Source organism: Leucopleurus acutus (assembly GCF_964270905.1).
Source record: "Leucopleurus acutus genome assembly, chromosome: X".
NCBI lineage: Eukaryota > Metazoa > Chordata > Mammalia > Artiodactyla > Delphinidae > Leucopleurus > Leucopleurus acutus.
This window is the reverse complement of record NC_139148.1, coordinates 116,696,024-116,715,630: the sequence shown is the minus strand read 5'-3', so window position 1 is coordinate 116,715,630 and position 19,607 is coordinate 116,696,024. Positions and strand designations below refer to the sequence as shown.

General features: G+C 44.2%; 1 protein-coding gene and 1 pseudogene across 2 annotated transcripts in view; both read right to left on the bottom strand.

The window, feature by feature from the left end:
• Positions 1-11,500, bottom strand: part of FHL1 (four and a half LIM domains 1) — a 60,618-nt gene extending 49,118 nt beyond the window's left edge. The window contains exon 1 of the mRNA XM_082864450.1: positions 11,409-11,500. The gene's annotated coding sequence lies outside the window, so the exon portion shown is untranslated. The remainder of the gene's footprint in view (positions 1-11,408) is intronic.
• On the bottom strand, positions 733-3,688 carry LOC309978639 (chromobox protein homolog 1-like; annotated as a pseudogene). Its single transcript has 2 exons — positions 3,603-3,688; positions 733-1,315 (listed from the first exon to the last, which is right to left on the bottom strand). The product of its transcript is annotated as a chromobox protein homolog 1-like (transcript).
• Positions 11,501-19,607: the final 8,107 nt, after the last annotated feature.

Sequence of the window (19,607 nt, the reverse complement as noted above, 5' to 3'; positions counted from 1 at the left end):
CCCACAGACCACAGCTTTGGTAACTTCTTAACTGGCTTAGTCCTTTGTTGGGAACAGCATTAAGCTCAGGCAGGGAACACCTTGGCTTCTAAGTTTCAGGCATTCACAGCTTTTAAACAGTGTCTCAGTCCTCATTTAGGCTGCCAATGACATTTTTTGAAAGGATGAAATATTCTGGACACAGAACCAGATCATCATTAGTTGTTCTTTCCTTTGTTTCACCACTTCCCCCATCAGGCCCCAAATTTTAACAAAAATGACCCTAACCCATCTCCCTTCTTCCCCACCTCATCCCTCCCGCCCCAAATAATACACCAGTAATAGCCAAAAACTACATACATGCTATGCTGTAAAAATGTAGAGTTAACACTATTGGGAAGAAGGTTGTGGGTTGTGGAGACGCTCTTTGAAGATCTACAGTATCTTCTGCTCTCCCACATCTCATTCTGCAAGTTTTGTCCTTCATAGAAGGCCCTTTGCTTTTCTCAGCGAAGTTCAGAGTGGGTTGTCTTGAAACACTGACCGTCCTTCCCCTCCACTGGGATGGGTGTGCAAACTATACAGCATGGAGCGTTTTTAAAGCACTTGGGCTGCTGTAGGGCACAGAAACTACACTGGCTCTTCAAAGGACATCTTCTCAAGCCACCTCTATGGTGTCAAGACAAGTAGAACTCTTTCTTTCCCCACTCGAAACCCACAGTCAGATGTGACAGGGGCTGGTAGTCAGGAGAGTTAATTCTTGTCATCTTTTTTGTCATCATCCTCCGAGGGGTAGGAATGCCACGTCAGCCTTTCCTCATAGGAGGATATGACAACCTGTGGGCACTTGACATTGGCCTCCTTGGCAGGGACCAGGTCAGCCTCATCAGTTTTTCCACTTCATCAGGAACATGAGTTCTCCACTGGAGTCTGTAGCTCCAATAATCTGCTCCGGTTCCAAACCCCGGGCAAAGCCTCGTGGCTTTTCTGACTCTTCTTTCTTCTTTGGTTTGCTCTCCTTCCCCTTATCTTGCACATCAGAATCAGCTTTGCGCTTGCCTCCCTCTGATTTATGTCTCGTGTGCTGTTTTCTGTGACTGCAGGAACTCAGCAATGAGGCCGGGGCGATCCAGGTTTTCTACTGGTTCCCATGTGCTGTCCTCATCGGAGAACCCCTTCCACTTTACGAGGTGCTCCACTTGGCCCTTTACCACTTGACGCTCGAGAACTTTTTCCACCACTTGTTCTTCTTCCTCTTCTTCTAGCACCTCCTCCACTTTCTTCTTGTTTTGTTTTCCCCATAGTGCCCTCCAGCTTTCCGGTATAAAGGGTGAGTCTGCTCAGAGCGAGAGGAATCGGTGCCGCGCTACTGGCGCATCTTGTCGGGCTGGCCGGGGGAGTGGCGACCAGAGAAGCAACAAGCCTGCTGACCGTGGCTGAACCTCTCCCTGAAGCGTCCCTCCCCTCAGCCGAACCTCTGTTTTGTATACGGTAGTGTGTATCTGTTCATCCCAAACTCATCTATCTATTGTAACTTATTTAAAATAGATTTATTTATTGTACCATGTGGTACACTTTAACTATATACAATTATATCTGTTAGTTATTCTTTAATAAATTGGGGGGGTTGATATTTTAAAAGTGTCTCTAACAAAGGCCGACTGCTTTATCTGTAGATGCGAGTATACATTTTCACCTCCTATTAGCTGGGCTGCTTGGTTTCTTTCCTTAGTGTGGTTAGGTGTGCTTACTACACTGGAAAATTCTGCATCTTAGGGCCTAGAAGGGAAGGGCCTAGAATTTGAAAATTTGAACTGACCCTGGCATCTGGAGACACAGAAAATTTGACAAGGAACTTAAAGTGTCTCCTTAGCTTCTAGAAGCCATCTGCCTGAGGACTTTTTATAAAAATCGTTTTAAGTATGTGAAACTACCATTATTTACAGGGTGTTTCTTACAAACTATTGAAAAACATAAATTTTTGTTAATTCAAACGTCTAAATCCACTACTATGGCTTAGTGATACAAAGATTTTTGGAATTTGTGTGTGTGTGTGTGTGTGTGTGTGTGTGTGTGTGTATGCTTTAGTCTCTAAGAAACCTGGGGGGGCACCTGTTACTTCAGTTCAACTGGTCACACGGAAGTACAGATGATTGATTACGTCTATAGACACACGCTGGCCATCAGCTTCCCAAACAAGAATAAAGTCTAATACTAGACCCGGCAGAGATTCACTGAAAAACCAGCCCTTAACCTCTTCCTAATAAATCACACATTTTTAATCTGACAGGAGCCAAGCAGCCTTAACCGCACTCTAAAAGTGAAAGTGAATAACAAAACTTGTTAATCGAGTGGAGAAATTTACTTTTGTACCATCCTCGTCAAAACAACCTTGACGGTAACATCTCTACACTCCCATCTATCATGTCCTTAGTACTGAAAAGCACATTTAGAACTCGGTGGATATTGCAAATTCTTGTGATTAGAAGGTCTATGGAACATTTTATGCTTTGAATATATGTAAGAACCAGAGTTTTTTTGGTTTGTTTTATTTTTGGTTTGTTAATTTAATTTTTTTAACATTTTTATTGGAGAATAATTGCTTTATAATGTTGTGTTAGTTTCTGCTGTATAACAAAGTGAATCACCTATATGCATACATACATCCCCATATCCCCTCCCTCTTGCGTCTCCCTCCCTCCCACCCTCCCTACCCCACACCCCTCTAGGTGGTCACAAAGCACCAAGCTGATCTCCCTGTGCTATGCAGCTGCTTCCCACTAGCTGTCTATTTTACATTTGGTAGTGTATATATGTCCATGCCACTCTCTCACTTTGTCACAACTTACCCTTCCCCCTCCCCATATCCTCAAGTCCATTCTCTAGTAGGTCTGTGTCTTTATTCCTGTCTTACCCCTAGGTTCTTCATGACATTTTTTTCCTTAAATTCCATATATGTGTGTTAGCATACGGTATTTGTCTTTCTCTTTCTGACTTACTTCACTCTGTATGACAGACAGGTCCATCCACCTCATTACAAATAGCTCAATTTTGTTTCTTTTTACGGTTGAGTAATATTCCATTGTATATATGTGCCACATCTTCTTTATCCATTCATCTGTCAATGGACACTTAGGTTGCTTCCATATCCTGGCTATTGTAAATAGAGCTGCAGTGAACATTCTGGTACATGACTCGCTTTTTTTTTTTAATATCTTTATTGGAGTATAATTGCTTTACAATGGTGTGTTAGTTTCTGCTTTATAACAAAGTGAATCAGTTATACATATACATACGTTCCCATATCTCTTCCCTCTTGCGTCTCCCTCCCTCCCACCCAGCCTCCCTATCTCACCCCTCTAGGTGGTCACAAAGCACTGAGCTGATCTCCCTGTGCTATGCGGCTGCTTCCCACTAGCTATCTATTTTACATTTGGTAGTGTCCATATGTCCATGCCACTCTCTCACTTCATCCCAGCTTACCCTTCCCCCTCCCCGTATCCTCAAGTCCATTCTCTACGGCTGCATCTTTCTTCCTGTCCTGCCCCTAGAACCAGAGTTTTTAGGTACGTGAATAAAATATAAATCCCACAAAATGTAGAGTGCTGGCAACCAAGACTTACTTTGACTGCTCTTTTCTTTTCCTAGGTTTCACTGCACTTACAAAGCCGGTACACGTGTATCTTCTATCTGTGTATTTTACACCCATAGTAGCTCCAAAATGAAGCTCAAGCAAATCTCATTGGTTTAAATGCAGAGCAAAACCCATTTCCAGAAGAGCAGTACAGTGTGCTGCAGGAAGCTGGGAAGAGCTGGCGGCTAGCTGACAATGCACATATTCATTAGCAGGCAATAATGAGGAACAGGAGGGGAAACTACTTCACAGCACAGCCCTATAGGCAAGGGGACAATTTTCTCACTTGTTCCAATAGTAAGCCTTTGGCAGTGAGTATCCATATTCATTATTTCACGTAGCTTTAGCGTTTGCTGGAGCCCTGGCCACAGAAAAGGGATGATTTTGTGTTCACAGGTTTACATGTGTACACAGCCTATGTAATCTCCAGATGTATTTTGTTGAATTCTATTCTAACAGTGACATTTCTGTATCAAGGGACACCAGATCTCACCCGACACCTGTTCTGGAGAGCAGCTTCCCTGACCATCCTAGGCTGGAAAACGGAGCTGGCCCAGGTTGGGGGTAACTGTAATACTGGCAAATGCGGGAAGGGGAAGACGCAGCGGCAGGTAAACTTGATGACGACTCTGGAGCCCGGAAAAACTAAAGTGGGCAGAGTCCATTGGACCGAAAAAAGGTCACCCTGAGAGTAAAATAGACACCCAGGCAAAGGAGACACGAAGAGAGAGGGGCCCACACAGCTACAGAAGCACAAAGAGGGCGAAGAAAGAAAGGGCGGGAAGCTGAAGAACTTTTTTTTTTTTTTTAACAGCGCCAGATTTAAAACAACGACCGCATGTGAGGGTGCGCGCGCATGCGCTTGTGCCAGCGTTGGCCATAACTTCCCGAGTTTGGAAGCAAATGCACTCTTTACAATTTCTTTCCCACAATTTGAACTTTACCACAATTTTAACAGACATTTCGTTTTATAAAGGAAAAGAAAACTTTCATGCAGCGATGGCTCCAATTGGGGTCTTTCAGGCTAGTATGTGTAAAGACTCTTACGAAGTCGTTGCTGCATTTCTGCGACTCTATGCATATTCCATAGGCCTTGGTACTTGTACTTGCTCCCTAGGCCAGAGGAAATTAAAGGCTAGATGCACAAAAGAGGCTCCCCACCACTAATATTCAATTTCAGTAAAGCAAATAATATGATAAATTTCTGCAAACAACTGTTTTGATCATTTTCTGAAATTAGGAAAAAACTGGCCTTTTTGGTATCCTTCAGTATACAGTTAATATACTTTCACCATAATACCTTGTTCTTTTGAGGGACAAGCCAACAAAAAGGTCTGGCTGTGAAGAGTTTTTAAGTAGGAAATTAAAACTTACCTACGTATGGAGGACCTAAAACTTCAAATTGGAACTCTGACATTAACACATCACATGACCTTGGATCAGGTGTTTGGCCCCTTTGAGCCTCAGTTTTCTCACCTCTAAAACAAAGCAGGGGGGCGGGGTCTTGACAGCCCTTTCTAGCGCTGAAATTCTACTACTCAACTTGGAGAAGAATTTTAAGGAGCTTACATGAGGAGGCCACATGATCATTCTCTAACTCTCGGGTGGCGTTCCCATTTCACTCTTCATGACCATGACTTCTATCTAGAGATGCAACAGTAATTCAGAGGATCTTTTGGTAAAATTTTTAAAAAACCTTAGACTACACTTATAAGTTGGAGATTCTGCAATGGACTTGAGTCCACCATGAAAAAAAATCACTGCATTTAACAAAGAAATACAAAACATTGTCACTAACTTCTGGGTGGTGGATTAGAACTGATTTTTATTTTCTTTAGGCTTGTCTGTATTTTCTAAATTTCCCTACAATGAAAAAGTACCACTCTTATCATTTAAAAAATAGATTTTCAGAAGGATTAGTGCATTCTTGCAAGTTTTACCAGATCTCTCAAGTCTACTCTAAAAGCACGGGGGGGCGGTGATATGAAGTCAGACAGTATCACAATGCGTGTCTGCACACAGTGGTTGATTACCCAAGTGGCTGGCTGCTGTAGTCAGAATCAGGACATTATTATTATAATCAGAATCTATGGCTCACAGTCCTACGTGGAAATCAAAACATACGTTTTATCTAAATAACTTTTTTTTTCCAGCATCCTGGCCCTTGAGAAGCATGGTTAAAATTCCTTTCCAGTTTAAAGTAAATGAAATGAAACATGAGGTACTTCTTCTACCCACAAAAAAAAAAAAAAAAAAGCTTTCCAGACAAAATATGGTTGTTATTGGGCTGGGTTTTTTTTTTTCTTCTCTTGCTATGCTCTAAAACACAACACATCAAAAGTTAAAATAAATATTTAGCTGTCAAAACAAAACACACCCCCCATATGGAAAACACAAATATTGAATTTGATGACGCTTGTTATAAAAACAACGTCCACAGCAAAAATAAATGTTTAAATTGTGTACAAAGACTACAAAACTAAATGCTATCATTGTTAAGTTCTATACGACAGTCCAAAAAAGGTTGAAGGTAAGCTGCGGAAAGGATATAAACATAATTAGGTAATTTCCAGCTTCACCACCATAAAAAGTACAATTTTCAAGGAAGATAGACAATAAAGTTCCCCCAAATGACAACTGCAGGCTCAGTGAGGGTAGATCTCTAGAACAAACTTCATGTTCAGCTGAATTCTCCTCAGTTGAGGAAGGTATAGCATTATAGTTCACCTCTCCTTTCTCCACCCGGATGTGATCTGTGTCTACAACACATTACCTCCGAAATGACTTTTTACCCAGGACCAGTCACTCACCTCTCTGCAGCAGGGTCCTCGCCTCACTCCCCTTCAGCAACACCAAGCTCCAGACCAAGCAGCAAGGGACAGTGGCTTAGTCACAGGACTGAAGTTCAAATCCCAACTCTGCCGCTTATTAGTTGTGCAATCTTAGACAAGTTACTTAACTAACCTCATCTATGAAATGTGCATCATAACCACTCTGCAGAGTTCCTCTGAGGATCAAATTACATAATGGGTGTAAATTCAACCCACATATTTTCTAGAACTAGAGTAGGCCTTCGAGTAACCAGTTCCCTTTCGCCCCCTACTCCTGGCCACTTACTCCAAGTATGATCAAGTTTAACGTTCATGGTTTTAATTACTCTCCAGCAAACTCAATGGTATATAGCACATGTAGTAATTTTAATTTTGTTAAGACTTTGAATAGAGCACACAGCAAGGGAGACAGTACGACGTTGTGCTCAAAACCATGAACTTCTGAGGGGTAAGACAATCTTAATTTTGATGTCTCCTAACTGCACCCAGCTGTGCAACCGAGGGCAAATTACTTTACCTCTCTGAGCCTGGTTCTTAATTTAAAAATGAAGAGACTAGACAATGTATACAAGTGCCTGGCACAGAGCTAAGTACCATAAATGGTAGCTTCTATTGGTCTTCATGATTTGGGTCGATGTTCAGGTACTAGTCACTTTAAAGACTAGTAAAGTAAGCTTGGCCAACAACTCAGTCACATCAAGACACTGTTAGTGTTCTCTACTCTCCTGAAGTTAAGTTCTACTGCATTTCATAGAGGAAATTACATCAACCTTAGCACTATTGACAATTTGGGTCAGATGATTCTCCAGTGCGGGGGACTGCCCCTTGCATCCTAGAATGTTTAAACCCCTTGCCTGACCTCTACCTACTAGACACACCCCAAGCTGTGACTGCCAAAACTGTCTCCAGACATTGTTCAATGTCTCCTAGGGGACAAAACTGCCCCAGTTAAAAACCACTTGTCTAGCACTTTCTGCAGATGGGAATTCTCAGCCACCTCGGTAGGCAGCCCTGCAGGAGGACAAAGGTTTACTCGCCCTGCCATTTAGTCTTATCTACTCCTCTGGGCTCCATCATTCATTAGTACCTGTAATTCAAAGGTGACCATAGAAAAATAAATTTTTTGGCCCAATTTGCTGTCAGAAGCTGCTTTAAGTCACAGGAAGGAATGCTGGCCTGGTTATCTTTTCACTACTCTATACAGTCATACAAAATGCTGAACTTTTAATATCAAGGAATCTGCTATGTCCTAATTACTTTACATAAAACGTTAAAAGGTCATTGACCTTAAGATGACTTATAAACCATGTTATTACCCAAACTGACTAAGTATGTCTTCATTGGGAAGGTGAGATGGAATTTATGCAGTGACTAATACCCTGGAAAGAAACGGCTCCCCTGTTTGCATGGCTGAAGCATGTTTACTGTACATAAAGTGCTATGTTAAAGTCCAAAAGACTCTGGACAACTCTTGATTACTCACAACGAATTCACTGTCTATTTTTCATTTTAATAACTGCACCAGAAAGCAGGAGCCATTTCTTATCCACTGTGCATCCCAGCACCTAGCACAGAGCCTCCAACAGAGGCGGTCACTCAGTAAATGTTGGTTGAATAAATAAATGGTCATATATTCTGCTTAATTAAGTACTCTGTTGAAAAAAAAAAAAGAAACTTTCTTTGCTCTCGTTCAACAGGAGCTGAAAGAAAAGATCTTTTAAGAGAAAATAATTACAGTCTGCTCCCTTTTACTCCAAACCCAAACAACTGGAAAATTCAATTAACCAAAAAAATTTTGTAGGCAAAAGTTGGGGAAAGCAGCCAAACAGATAAGGCCCAAAGTTCAAGCAAGCACGAACATTTGTTCAACTCCCGCAAGATTACAAAGGCCAAAGCTGCTGGCACAAGAGGGCAAGGAGGCAGCCGGGCGGTGGAAGCAGGAAAACAGGGATGGCTCAGCCTCAGGAGGTTAGCTGCCATCCTTCAGTGAACAGTTTTTTGGGTTTTTTTAACGTCAAAACTTTAGAGGTAAGAGTCAATGTCTTACGCAAAGCCTTGACTTACAAATTACTTTTCAAATGGATATGAGCAAAAATTTAAAGAATATTTAGAAAGATATCTGATCATATTTTTGTTAATTTTTCAAGGTTCCTTATCTTTTTTTTTCCCTTCTCCAGTCCCGCAGGGCAAACAACAGGTTCTTAAAAAGCTGCATAAAAGACACTCCATTTACTCCTTTTGTCTAGAGAAACTTAAGGCCCACCACCATCACATGCTTCTCTCTGCAAAAGATTTCACCACTCCCAGCATTCTATTCATAAGAGAAAAAAACAGTCAGATTTAAATTGTATTCTTAAAGTATTATTTTAAGATCATTGCCCAGTATATAGAATGGGTATCACATTAACATTAGAAATGGTGCAAATAATAGTGTTTAAATGCATTCTCGGGGCTTCCCTGGTGGCACAGTGGTTAAGAATCCGCTTGCCAGTGCAGGGGACACAGGTTCGAGCCCTGGTCCGGGAAGATCCCACATGCCGCGGAGCAACTAAGCCCGTGCGCCACAACTACTGAAGCTTGTGCGCTTAGAGCTCGTGCTCTGCAACAAGAGAAGCCACCGGAATTAGAAGCCCGCGCACCGCAACGAAGAGTAGCCCCCGCTCGCCGCAACTAGAGAAAGCCCGTGTGCAGCAACGAAGATCCAACACAGCCAAAAATAAATAAATAAAATAAATAAATTTATAAAAAACAATAAATGCATTCTCGTCCACCTTTGAGACCAAAAACCTCTATTTCCACTTAAAACATTTCCAGTTTATCATTTCCAGTACACAAGTAAATTATCATGTTTAAGTGGTCCATTAGTTTGATCCATATTAAATTAGCTTCAATTTCCTGGTATCATATAAGAGGAATTTTCCCAATTTAAATCTTACACCATTTTTTAAAAGTTTCACTCAAAAATCTAGACTTGGTTAAAAAAAACCCCAAAAAACAAAAGAGCGCTTTCCTTCTCCAAAAATTCAATATGGGAATGGCAGCCTAGAATTTCAAAAACCATATATGGTTACAGAATCCATATGGTAGTCTTAGACTATATACTTATTGGTAGGTGGTTCACACAAATCATGGCGTATCTGACTAATTTCCTGTTGCATAAAGATTATATTTGCTCTGAAAAATGTTAAATAAGCATTTTTAAAGACTGAAGGTAAAGACTAGATTGGAACCTTATGTAACCAAAATGGGAAAGCACGTATAGCATCACCACATTAAAGGCCTAAACCTTTTCAATATGTATTCTTCCTAAGCAAATATGAGCATGAGTTTCCAAAGGCAAAGCTACCATCCCAGAAGCCCTTGCTTCCTCAGTGTAAAGAATGGGGAGGGTTCTGTTCCTGGAGACGAGCTGGGGAGGGAAAGGCTTTGCAAAATTCCAAGGGGCTCATAATTTAAATGTATGCTATTCTGCAAATGTTCACATTTCCAAAGAACAACATAAAATTTACATTAAAACTGTCTTAATCAAGATAACGAAAAAAAATTATTCCTGGTGCTCTATAAGCTTGCCATAGATTTGATAACCCAGGAAAGAATTACAGGCAATTACAAAATGATGGCTCCAATTAGGAAATCTGGATCTATTCCAAATTCAAATCAAAGGGGGCTCAGATAATCCCGATGGAGTAATTTAAATGAATATAGGGGACTTCCAGCAAAGACATACGTTTATTCTATTACTACGTCTTCTGAAAGCCAAGCAAAATGCTACAACGACGTATCTCTTGCACTTCAGGAAATTAAAAAACCAAACCTGGAGTCCCCTTAATAAACCTTGTTCTCTTCTTTTCCCAAGGGGTCTCGCTGGTACAGGGTTTTTATTGTAAAGGGCAATCAAAACAAACCTGAGAATCCCGCACAGTCTCAAACGCAGAAGATAATATAGCACCGAACACGAACCACACACAATCTTTCCTTGCTGATTTCCAAACCTCCACCTAGTCCTGGATGCCTGAGAAGAGGCCGCGAGGAATGGAAGAGAAAGAGAAACTTCGAAAGCAGAAACCTCTCTCCCAGAGCCTAGAACAGACGGCACCTTGTAGGGATTTCACGCTTTCTGAGACGGAAAGGTCACACCCTGCAGTTTTGAAAATCCACCTTCTAAGGCTCAACCCATGTTACAAAACCTTCCTCCTGCTTCTCTAGGTTTCGCTCTGGAGCTGAAACCCCCCTCCCCCCACCCCCATTCGCCAACACCCCCCGCCCCGCCATCCCCTTAGAGAAGAACCAGCGCGGCTCCCCCCTCCTCCCCACCACAGCATCCCCGACGAGCAAACCTTGGAAGCCCCTCACCTCCACTCCCTCCCACGCCCACCCCCGCCCACCTCGTCGTGCGAACCGAGGCCGGTTCCCCTTCACTCCCTCCCCGTCCTCGAGGAGGAAACCGAGGGGAGCCCTCTACTTCATCTTCACCCGCTCTCCCCACCGTCTACCTCTCTCCCAGCCGGTTATCCTCGTTGAGAAAACCGAGAGGTGCCCCCCACCTCGCCCCACTCCCCCCACTGCCCGCCATCCTCGGGCAGAAAGCCCAGGGAACCCCTTCCCTCTCTCTCCACTCCCCACCATTCCGCAGAGGAAACCAGGGAGAGCCCCCTCCTCCCTCCCGCTTTCCCCACCTCCAGGCGCTCCCGGTCCCCTCCGCCCGCCACCCCTGCGGCGAGAGCCCGAGGGAGGCTGAGGCACGCACCGGCGGGAGGGCAGAGGAGGGGACCCCGCGGCCGGCCATCCCGCAGCCCCTGTCCCCGGCCGGCCGGCCGAGGCCCGAGGCCCCAGATACCCGCCCCGGGGGCCAGCCCGCGACCGGCGGCGGCGGGGCAGGAGGGCAGCCGCTCCCCCGGGACGCGGGCCCGCTAGGCGGGAGGCACACACGCATGCACGCACACGCGGAGAGAAAGCGGGCTTACAGCCTGGGGATGCTCGCCCGCGCGGCTGTCTCGGCGGCGGCCGCTGCCTGCACCGAGGCCAAGGCGCGGCGGCGGCGTCGGCGGCTGCGGACTGAGCCCCCTCGGCCGGGCGGTGGATCTAGGGCGCGGGAGGGGCGCGAGGGGAGGGGCACGTGGGGGAGGCGGGGAGGGAGGGCGCGCGCGCGCGCGGGGGCGGGGGCGGGCGCGGCTGGCCCGGGGCGGGGCGGGGCGTGCGCCAGCCGGGGCTCGGCCTGCGGGGGCTGCGGTGCGGGGCGCGCGCGCGCGCGCGGGAGCCGGCCCGGCCGGGGGCCGGGCGAGGGCGCGACGCACCCCGTGCGGCCACGTGCCTCCGTCTCGGGGGGCGGCCCGCTGACTGCAAGGCGCGGCCGCGCGGGGAAGGTGGCTGCGAGGAGACAGGGGCGAGCGCTTTCCTGGAGGGCCGGCTCCCGCCCCGGAGGCCGAGGGGAGGGCGGGCTGGGGGCGCCCGGGGCCCCCCGCCCTCGCGCCGCAGCCCTCGAGGCCGGCGGGGAGTCACGAGTCACTGCAGGCAGCCGCGGCCGGCGCTGGGGAGGTGGGAGCAACAAAGAGAGTCGAGCGAAGGTGGCCTCACCGGTGGCCTACGCTAACCAGCACACCCCCTGCAAAGCGGCCCGTGTCCGGAGCGCACCCGGATTCGGCCCAGACTGCAGGAGCCCCGTGGTTCTGAGAGACGCCGAAGGACCCACCGGCGACCCTTTCCCTTAGTAATCGGCCGGGGGGAGCGAAAGGAGCCCCATCATGAGCCCAAAGCTACCATACAGAGGGCTTTGCATCATTCGAAAAAGCACTGATGGCAAAGCGGCACGTGGCTACTCATTCATTCACTCAGCCTTCGGTTTACTGGGCCCTCACCGTGTGCCAGGCACAGTGCCAGGCGCTGAGGATACATGGCAGAGTCAAGCAGAACACCCGCCACCCTGCCTTGGGAGCTTGCAATCTAGTGGGGAGACAGACGATTAAGAAGTGCGAAAATAATCAAATTTGGGATTAGGCCTGTGCAGCAAAAGGAGAGGGTGCAAATTGTGTGGTTAGGAAAGGAGGAGGTGGCATTTAAGCTGAGCCCTGAAAGTTATGAAAGAAGCAACCATAGGAAGAGCCAGGGAAAAGCCTTGCAAAAAGAGGGAGCAGACATATGAAAGCCAGGAGGGGGCAAATCTTGCCGCTTTAGGACTATGACCTGGTGGTTGTGATTGGCACCAGGAGAGCTGGGGAGGGTAGCATAAGCCTGGACAGACTGGCACAGACTAGATCATGGACTGCATCCTAGTCAACAGACGGTTTTATTCCAAAATCAATGGGAAGCTAGTGAATGAATGGCTTCACCCCTGGGGCATGACATGACCTGATTTATATTTCTTTCCTATTTCTTTTTTCTTTTGGGATAATTGTAGATTCACATACATTTGTAAGAAATAATACAGAGAAGCCCTATGTACCCCTTACCCAGTTTCCCCCGATGCAAAACTATAGTACAAGATCATAACCAGAATACTGACATTAGTACAATCTACAAATCTTATTATTTCCCTGGTTTTACTTGTGCTCGTGTGTGTATTTAATTCTATCCAACTTTATCACGCGTAGAGTCATATATCCACCACCACAGTCAGGATACAAAATAGTTCCATCGTTACAAGAATCCATCCTGTTGCTCCTTTTGCCTCAACCCCCTCCCCAGTCCCCCCAGTCTCCTGCCATTGGCAATCATTCATCTGTCCTCCATTTCTACAATGTTGTCCTGTCAAGAATGTTATGTAAATGAGCCATACAGTTTGTAACCTTTGGGGATTGGTTTTTTCACTCAGCTTAATTCCCTTGAGAGTCATCCAAGTTGTGTGTATCCATAGTTTGCTCTCTTTCATTGTCGAGTAGTATTCTAGGTCCTATTTGTATTTTTATTTATTTATTTTTAACATTTTGATTGGAGTATAAATGCTTTACAATGGTGTGTTAGTTTCTGCTTTATAACAAGGTGAATCAGTTATACATATACATATATCCCCAATATCTCTTCCCTCTTGCATCTCCCTCCCTCCCACCCTCCCTATCCCACCCCTCTAGGTGGTCACAAAGCACGGAGCTGATCTCCCTGTGCTATGCGACTGCTTCCCACTAGCTATCTATTTTACATTTGGTAGTGTATATATGTCCATGCCACTCTCTCACTTTGTCCCAGCTTACCCTTCCCCCTCCCCATATCCTCAAGTCTATTCTCTAGTAGGTCTGCGTCTTTATTCCCATCTTGCCCCTAGGTTCTTCATGACCTTTTTTTTTTTACATTCCACATATATGTGTTAGCATACGGTATTTGTTTTTCTCTTTCTGACTTACTCCACTCTGTATGACAGACTCTAGGTCCATCCACCTCACTACAAATAACTCAGTTTCGTTTCTTTTTATGGCTGAGCAATATTCCATTGTATATATGTGCCACATCTTCTTTATCCATTCATCTGTCGATGGACACTTAGGTTCCTTCCAAGTCCTGGCTATTGTAAATAGAGCTGCAATGAACATTGTGGTACATGACTCTTTTGAATTATGGTTTTCTCAGGGTATATGCCCAGTAGTGGGATTGCTGGGTCATATGGTAGTTCTATTTGTAGTTTTTTAAGGAACCTCCATACTGTTCTCCATAGTGGCTATACCAATTCACATTCCCACCAACAGTGCAAGAGGGTTCTCTTTTCTCCACACCCTCTCCAGCATTTATTGTTTCTAGATTTTTTGATGATGGCCATTCTGACCGGTGTGAGATGATACCGCATTGTAGTTTTGATTTGCATTTTTCTAATGATTAGTGATGTTGAGCATCCTTTCATGTGTTTAAAAGACTACCTTGACTACCATGTGGAGAAAGATTCAGAGGAGACTGAGGATCGAAACAGGAAAACTAGTTAAGATGCTTTCCCAATAGTCCCTATCAAAGCGGATGGTGGTTTCGATTAGGGTGGTGCCTGTGTAGGGAAGTGGAAGGATTTGATGGAACGGGTTCGGAGAGGAAATTGGAGCTGAAGTAGAGACAGCATAGTATAGACAATTGTTTTGAGCTGTTTCACTGTAAAGGGGAACAGAAGTGGAGTAGAACGGGAGGGACAATTAGGGACAAGAGAAGATTCCTTTCTCTCTTTTTCATTTGAGAGATGAGAGCATGTGGCGGGATAATCAGTAGGGAGGGATTGCTGATGAGAGAAGCCTGCCTAGCCCAGAGGAAATGACAGCTGGGGTCCACGAGGAAGACAGGCCCTCCATCTGCTTAAAGGAATTCTCCACTGTTAAGATGCCGATCAGAGGGCTGGGTGGAGGGCGGCCAGCCGTAAGTATAGATCAAGCAAATCCAGTCTGATGACTCCTATTTTCCCCAGGGGTGCACAAACTGGGCGCTGGCCTCCCTTATGAGAAAGCCTAAGCCCTTGCAAGGTTCCCTTCTCTCTCCTGGCACCAGGCGCGTGGCCCTTCCCTTTTCTCATAACGAACCCTCAGAAGCACTGATGTTTGGTCTTTCTGGTTGGCAGGAGAGGCTGTGGCTTCATGCTTGCCAGGAAAAGAAGTCGATCTGCCCAACCCCGATCCCAAGAAGGTTCTGAACAATTAGCTCCGCTGCAGGCAACTCCTGGAATAGAGTAGCAGCCCAGCGCCCAGCCCCCAAACAGCCATCCAAGATGGAGGGCTCTGTGAAGGGCCCTCTCCCAGGGAACCTTCTGGCCATCCTTTGGCACTCATCAGTGTTAGTTGTGGTTCATTCCTCACAAGATCCTTTTCTTCCTCCCCACTCCCTTTCTCCATCTTTCCTTCTCCCCTCCTCTCCGCCCCCCACCTTCTTTCCTCCCTTCCCCCCTTCTTTAGATATTCCTGATGTGCTCCTACTAGGTGCAAGGCCCAGATCTTCCACGTTGCCCACGCTTGGTCTACACCCTCTAGGCCAGCCCTGTCTGCCTCTGAACACTTCATCTCCTTGGATTTGAACTCAATTTTTGTGGGTCATGGAAACACAATGTTCCACTTAAAATATGTGGGAGACTGTGTTGCAGAATAAGCAAAACAGATGAAAAGAAAGAGGCGGCCCAACTTGTGAACTTGTGTGCCACATTCTGGTAATGTTTTCAGCATCAAGAAGCAAAAAGAAATTAAACAGACTGAAATCAGATGGTATGATCTCAGATCTGATCTTTTTCATTTCTGTTTGAGTAATGAAATAGGCCTGAGGAGAAGGGTCTTAGATTTCGACAGAATTTAAAGCACCCTGGGAAGGAAATATGAAGCATTTATCGGCATATGAAGTAGTCGAGTCCTTTGCCTTCTCTTCAAAAAGTACATTCTGACCAATGATTCTAAGTTATTGAAACTGTATTACATACCTGACAGTTTATATGCAGCATTTTATTTGTTCCTCATTTTATTTACTCTTCGCGTTAGACACTATTATCCACACTGTACAGGTGATAAAACTGAGGCTCAAAGAGGTTAAGAAACTTTGGAGCCGGGATTTAAAACCAAGCAGCATGGCTCCAGAGCCCTCAATCCAAATCAGTATACTCCGCTTCCAAAACAATGCAAGAAGAGAGTTAATCACTTTTACTGTGGTCATCCAAAGTGGCTGCTTCTTTCTGGTAAATGATTCTTTTTACAAAGTGATGCTGCATATTTCATCTTCATGACTTCTCTATCCCTGTAACCCACAGAGTTCAAGTGTCTTCTTCCACAAGGGGCCTCAAGCCTACTGACAGTTGCACCATTTCATGATCATCACACATGGTGGCAATGGTGGAGTCCAGCTTAACCCCCAGTGAGCACATTACCGCTTCGGCCAGCCTTACCTCCCACCTCTTCCCTCTCAGACCCTATGGGCCATCTGCCTGAGGTCTAGGAGGGTCTTGAAACGCACCCTGTACATCCCCCTTGGAAACCTTTGTTACTTCTGCCTAGAACACAGTTTCAATGTCTTCCTGGACATCTCTACATTTCAAAGGTATACCCCTGATGCCTACCCCTACCCTGACCCATTTCTCTTCCTGTATTCCCTGTCTTTGTTAATGGTGTGCCGCCCCCGCCCTGGTGCCCAAGGTAAACTTCCATTTCCTTCTACTCCTTCTTCTATGTATAATAGGTCTCCAAGTCCTGTAAATTCTACTCGTGAAACAGTCAAGCCTTACCTCATCTTCAGAGTAAACCCTGACCAAGTCAGTCAGAATTAGTTGCTCCCAAGGCAGTTGGTTTATGCTGTGAGTACAGCCGGTGATCATTTACAGACCTGTTGATTTTGGGGATCTTTTCCCCCCACCAGATCATAGCCTTCTTGAGGGCAGGCAACGTGTCTTTCCTGTTTATACCTCTAGTCACTTGGAATATGGTAGGCATTCAATTAATATTTGTTTTAAAAATATTTCATTATAAAATATAAACATATACAAAACAGAGAAAATAGTATAATGAACTAACATGTACCCAACATCCATCTTCAACAATTATCAACACCAATTTTATTTCATTTACATTTCCCTATCCATTTCCTCCAACGTGCACACACACTCTATTTTATTCTTTTTAAGGAATTTTTACAATTTAATTAATTAATTAATTAATTATTTTTGGCTGTGCTGGGTCTTCGTTGCGCGCGGGCTTTTCTCTAGTTGCGGCGAGCGGGGTCTGCTCTTCGTTGCGGTGCACAGGCTTCTCGTTGCGGTGGCTTCTCTTATTGCGGAGCACGAGCTCTAGATGCACAGGCTTCAGTAGTTGTGGCACGTGGGCTCAGTAGTTGTGGCTCGTGGGCTCAGTAGTTGTGGCTCGTGGGCTCTAGAGCGCAGGCTCAGTAGTCGTGGCGCACGGGCTTAGTTGCTCCATGGCATGTGGGATCTTCCTGGACCAGGGCTCGAATCCGTGTCCCCTGCATTGGCAGGTGGATTCTTAACTACTGCACCACCAGGGAAGCCCCACTGTACTATTTTAAAGCAAATGCAACACATCATATTCCATCCAGAAATACTTCAGTATATGTTGCTAAAAGATAGAGATTTTCTTTTTTTTTTAAACATAAGTGCAATATCATTGTCACACCTCAAAGCAATTAACTAAAATCCCTTTATATCAGCAAATACCCAGTCAGGATTCAGAATTTCCCAGATGTCTCCCAAACGGTTTTTACAGTTTGTTTATTCCAATCAGGATATTTTTGAGGCTCATTTATTATATTTGGTTGATATGTTTCTAGTTAATGGTTCTTGGATGAATGGATGGATGAGTTAATCTTTCATACCTTCTCTCACCCACGTCTCCCCTGATCCAAATTGTACCCATTTTACAAAGACCCATCTCTCTGATGCCAGAACCTGTTCAGACTCCTCTCTGATACCCCAGCTGAAAATAACCTATCCCTTTTCTCATAGCATTTTTCATAAATGTCTCTTGCTCTGATTGCATTTAATATACTCAAGACAGCTTATCTCACCTATAAAGTTTCCAACTCTTTGAAGTAAGTGCTGTAATCACTGCTGTGTAGCTAGTGAGCTTGACCACCTGTTGCCTGTAAGACCCAGGGAAAATTATAAACTCAGGTGTCTTCAAACTTTCTTCTGGTGACTATAGTAAAAAGAAAAAAAGGTTAAAAACAAAGAAAACATTTTTAAAGTAAAACATTTTTTGCTCACATGCTCCCTAAAATAATTTTGAAAACCTATTTACCCACTCACATATTGGAAGTTGATATCTAAACGTTTTTCATCCCATTTTAAATAGTTACAAGGGAAGTTATTGGGGGTATAAAGTAAATACTGACATTCTAAAATAAAATGGTTACATCACTTTTTGAGTCTGTCCAATTGAATCTGAATACAACAGCCGTTTCGTACCCACCATCATTCCTTTTTATCTCCTTAAACTCGTACCTCCATTCCACTTCTCCCACAGAATTTTGTCCTAATGTAACATATTTTATATTTATAAGTTGGCTTCTGATCGCTCTCTCTCTATAATTCTCTGCAACAAAAATAAAAACATGAATTAAACTTAATTTATTTTTACTTTTCGATCCCCCTGCCCCTGGCAACCACTAATCAGTGCTATGTGTGAGCTTGTTTTTTGTGTGTTTTTTTTCTTAGATTCCATATATAAGAGAGATCATACAGTATTTGTCTTTCTCTGTCTGACTTATTTCACTTAGTGTAATGCCCTCAGGGTCCATCCATGTTTTTCAAATGGCAAGATTCCATTCTTTTTATGGCTGAATAATATTCCATTGTATATATAAACCATATTTTCTTTATCCACTCATCCATTGATGGACAGTTAGGTTGTTTCCCTATTTTGGCTATTGTAAATAATGCTGCAGTGAACCTGGGGGTGCATTTATCTTTTCTTTTAAAAATATTTATTTATTTCTTATTTTGGCTGTGCTGGATCTTAGTTGTGGCAGACGGGATCTTCATTGCAGCATGCAAAACTCTTAGTTGCAGCATGCATGCGGGATCTAGTTCCCCAACCATGGTTCGAACCCGGACCCCCTGCATTGGGAGCGTGGAGTCTTACCCACTGGGCCACCAGGGAAGTCCCACATTTTTCTTTTCGAGTTAGTGTTTTTGGTTTGGATAAATACTCAGAAATGGAATTGCTGGATCATATGGTAGTTCTATTTTTAATTTTTTGAAAACGTACATACTGTCTTCCATAGTGGCTGCACCAATTTACATTCCCACCAATAGCCAGAGCAATTCAATTGAAATTTTAATATTTCCTATCACCATAAGGCTCTATGTGTTTTTAAAAAGTTATCTGAATAGAGTTATCCTTAATAAACAATTGATCAAAAAAATTAACTCTTATAAAATTTGAAAAATAATTTAAATGTACAGTGTAAAAATGTTTTGGAAATGCATCTTAGAGATGGATAAGGTGTTTCTCAATTAGTTCATGCATTTGTGGATAAATATTACTTATTGCTAGAATGAGATAGGGTTCAGTATCGATTTTATTTTGATTCTTTTTTTTTACTATTTAAGAACGTAAACACCAAGAAGCTTTGGTCCCAGAAACAGAAGGAAATGAAATTTTTTTCTCACAGCATTGTCACACAATTCTTTGTATTTCTTCTGAGGTGCGTACCCAAGATCCCATCGTGATCTATCATCAAAAATTAATTTTAATGCTTTATTAACTGACAACTCCATT